The sequence below is a fragment of the Phalaenopsis equestris genome, unplaced genomic scaffold (genome assembly GCF_001263595.1).
Source record: "Phalaenopsis equestris unplaced genomic scaffold, ASM126359v1 Scaffold000002, whole genome shotgun sequence".
Taxonomy (NCBI): Eukaryota; Viridiplantae; Streptophyta; class Magnoliopsida; order Asparagales; family Orchidaceae; genus Phalaenopsis; species Phalaenopsis equestris.
In genome coordinates this window covers 49,653,481-49,657,821 of record NW_018164444.1, presented here as the reverse complement: position 1 = coordinate 49,657,821, position 4,341 = coordinate 49,653,481, and positions in this window count along the sequence as shown.

The following is a 4,341-nucleotide window of genomic DNA, read 5'->3' as shown; positions in this document are numbered from 1 at the left end:
TTTGAGAATTTTGGCCAAATTTGGGTCTCAAGGGCAGTTAGGTAATTTGGAGGTGCCTAGGGGCAAAAGGCCAAGTTGAGCATTTCAAGTGCAATTGGGTAGAGAACCATTTTGAATGAGTCATGGACCAATGAAATTCCATTTTGGGTCCTTATATATTGGTCTTAGCCAGGGTATTGTGAGGGTATGGTGAAAGTATGGTGAGGGTATAGTGTACCTTAGCTCCAAATCAACACCCAGGGTCAATCCTAAGGCCAAGTAACCTTATAGAAACTCTTCTTGAACTCTGTCATAATGATCTTACCTTCTAAACATTAGAGGTTAGGACCAATATGTGGAAGTTCAAGTTGAGTTTCTAATGGTGAGGGTACATTTTCTAGTTTTCTAAGACTAATCAATAGGAAAGTCCTATGGCTAGACCTAGACTACTAAAGAAGTTTCTAGACCTCAACCAAAAGTGAGGTCAACAACTATGAAACCACTGTGAAACCCTCTAAGTAAAATGAAGTTGGACTCTAAATATCGAGACTCATTTTTTAGTGGTGGTTGCACTATAGAAGAAGCCATTATTAGCGCATAAAATTTGTGACAGAATTTTTCGATGCAAATATTAGAGTTAGATTTATGGACGCTAAGCAATGAATAATATATTTTGATTATTGTGTTGGATTTTGTGTTTGAAAATTCGGTTGAAAAGAACTATGAAAATAACGAAAGTTTGCTTAGAGCGTGGACATATCTTATGTCGGACTAATCAATGTAAAATGTTTACTTGTTAGCGTTGAACTAAGTGATGGAAATCCGACGCAAATGACATAATATTCTTATCGTGCACACCTAAATTTCATTTCTTTCATCTCTGCACTCTTTCATCCTCACGTCTACTCAAATCCCTCGCTCTCCACTTTTCCTCTCCCATTTCCCTCTCCCTCACGGCTTCTCTCAAAATCATTGCCCTCCCAAACAACAATTCGTGATATAGTTGCCATTAGGAGCTATCTTAACTAGAAAGGTAACAACGGTACTCGACTTAAATAGATCACCAAAACTCCAGTAGTTCTCATCATTCCACTTAGCTCCAATAAAAAAATATTAAGGAAGGTAATTCGTTTTGCGCCTTTAAATCTTTGTCATTTAAATTTTTGTTTAGTTATGTGGATGTGTTATGTATGTGAAATTTGAAGTTTAGGTGCTAGATGTGTGGTATGTATGTAAAAGTTAAAGTTTAGGTGTTACATATGTATATACATAAGAATTGAGTGGTATGTATGAATATCTTCATAAAAAATGAAGCTTAGGTGTTAGTTATATATATACATAAGCATTGAGTGGTATGTATGAGATCTTCATAAAAATTGAAGCATAGGGGTTAGCTATGTAAATACATAAGTATTGAGTGGTATGTATATACTTATTAGTAGAATTCAAGTTAGCTGGTTGAAGTGAAGCAATATATGCATCGGTTCTTATTTGAACTGATAGTGTTATAAAAGGGGACGTTATTACTACAATTCACGATGGTTGGTTGAAGTGGAGGAATGTCGCGATCGGGTCTATTGTTCAAAACGATGGTGATAAAGAGGGGGTTGTTATTAGTATAATTGAAGTTGGTTGGTTGAATTAGAGGAATGCATTAAATGATCAAATGTTCAAAGTGAGGCTGATATAAATAGGGATGTTATGAGTTGAATTAATGTTGGTTGGTTAAAGTAGAGGAGTGCATCGGGTCTTGTTCAAAGTGATGGTGATATAGATGCGTTTGTTATTAGTAGAATTCAAGTTGATAACTTGCAGTTGGTTGGTTGACCAAACAATATCGAATTTTTATTGTAAGTATTGACTAATTTTTATATCCGCAATTGTTGCACTGACCCATAAAACTACATCTATGTTGTTGATGGATATTGATAATTTGAGAGCTTGGATGTATAACATATTATATCCAAGACGAAAAGACTCACAAATGAGTTTTTGAATGGCGTTGAGGAATTCATGCAGGTGGCATCACAACGTCAATCTATCGTACCAAAGGTAAGTTTCGGTAACCTTATACGACTGTTCCTCAGAACATGTGGTTATAGGAGTATGAAGCACGATCATGTAATTTGAATCAGCATTGTAAATTTGATTTAATTTAATTTTTATACTGACATATGGATTGTTTTTACGTTGTAGTGGTCCTTCATCTGACTCTCAGAGCACCACCAACAGATATGTCGAATCTTCAAGATTCGGCCCAGGCATCACCTTTTTGACATGTTAATGACAGCCCATCGGAGGGGTGAGTGCCTGGCTTGATTGATGAGGAGCTTTGGGGCGAGTTAATCACAGCTTGGGCCTCTCTTAATTATGAGAGGAAAAAGGAGATGAATCGAGCAACGAAGGGAATCAGAGGAGTTGTACTCCTTATTAGTGGATCGGTCCCCCATACGGAGCACTACTGGAGGTTCGCAAGTTTTTTTAGATATTTAAACATTAATTCATTTTTTTAGTAACTTTTTTGCACTAACAATTTTTGTATGTTAAACGAGTCATGGAGTTGAGTCGTGCTCCATCTATTGCAGAGCTATATGTCCGTACTCATTGACGTATGGGGACTGCACAATAGGTCTCAAAGCATTCCCGACGAGTTACTGTAAGTTAAAATCTTGAATTAAAATTTTATTTTGACTTTAACTATTTAAAGTGTCAATTAAATGCTGATTTTCATTAGGTAGAAAAAGTTCGAGCAACTCCGGGAGAGGCACTTGGTCTCTTAGACCTAGACTTCTGCTAGCAGCAGTGGTAGACAGTCGACCACTGCACAGTCCGAGTACAAGTTTTGGACCATGCAATAGGGAGGAAGATGGGGAGGGTCTATGACCTTTGAGTGAAGAGCATAGCCTTCGAGGCTGAGCTCTCCTTGGTCACGTACTTTGTTCCCCGAGCTCCTCATAGCCATACCAAGAGGCTCTTGCCAGGTAGGTGGATGTAATGAACGAAGAGATTAGCCAGTTTCATGAGCATATGCTAAAAGGTCAATATAGAGTCGAGGTCTCTACAACACGCATGGTATAAACCTTTGCAGATAGTCAGGGCAGACAACTGATGACATCTGTGCAACAAGAGGAGGAGGAGGAGAATGGAGATGATTAGTAGTTTTTTATGTTTTATTTTATTTGTAAACATTATGTTAAATATTTGTTGTGATTTTTTTTTGATTAACTTTAATATTAATATTTGGGACGATTTGCCACTGAATATTAATTTTATTAATGATATTGTTTAGAGATTTTGTATGTGGTATGATTGTGTTTATTGTGGTATGTGATGTTGGCTGTGAAATATCTTTTTGTACAGGTTGTGGAAATGCAATTGATATTTTTTTATGTGTTACAGATTTGTGTTTGTTTTTGAACACAAATTTGAAGTTGAATCAACAATAATATTTCATCATCCTACGATATTTTTCTACGCATATGAGGCTGTTAAGAATTATAATAAGAAATAATTTATTTTTATAAGAAGTTATGAGGAATAAATTAATTCTCTAGTATAAGGAGATATTTCATTTCCTATTTTATAAATATTTCCTTGGATTATGAATTATTTGTTTTCATATTTTATGTTATTTCCTATATCTCCTAATAATTCTTTATTGGAGATATCAGATGATATATCTTTCATTTTATATCATTTCATTTTTATTATTTTTCCTATTATATGATACTTGTAAGGGTTATTTATACCCCCGTTCATATCAATGGAATAAAAAAAAAGTATTTCATATTATTCTAAATTTCAACATTGTATCATAACCTAATTTCGTACTCCAGCCATTGGTCTTCCTTTGAGAATTGTCAGACTCCCTTCCTGTCATCCTTTATGTAGGAAGGGAGGGACACTCATCTTGATATTTGAAACAATGATTTTTTTTTCTTCTCCAAATCCCTAATTCCCCGTCACCTCGTTAGGTTACAGAAGCCATTGAAAGAATCACAAAGATGTGCTCTCGTGAGCTCGATCTCGATGCTGCCTCGGAGTCCAAACCAGAGGCATTATTCTGTTGACCTCATTTTTGGTTGAGGTCTAGAAAACTTCTTTAGTAGCCTAGGTCTAGCCATAGGACTTTCCTATTGACTAGTCTTAGAAAACTAGAAAAGGTACCCCCACCATTAGAAATTCAAAACTCTTCTTTTTACTCAACTTGAAATTCCACATATTGATCTTAACCTCTAGCATTTAGTAGATAAGATCATTATAAGAGAATTCAAGAAGAATCCCTATAGGATTACTTGACTTTAGGGTCGACCCTGGAACTAGGATACACCATATCTTCACAATATATTAATCCATGGTTCA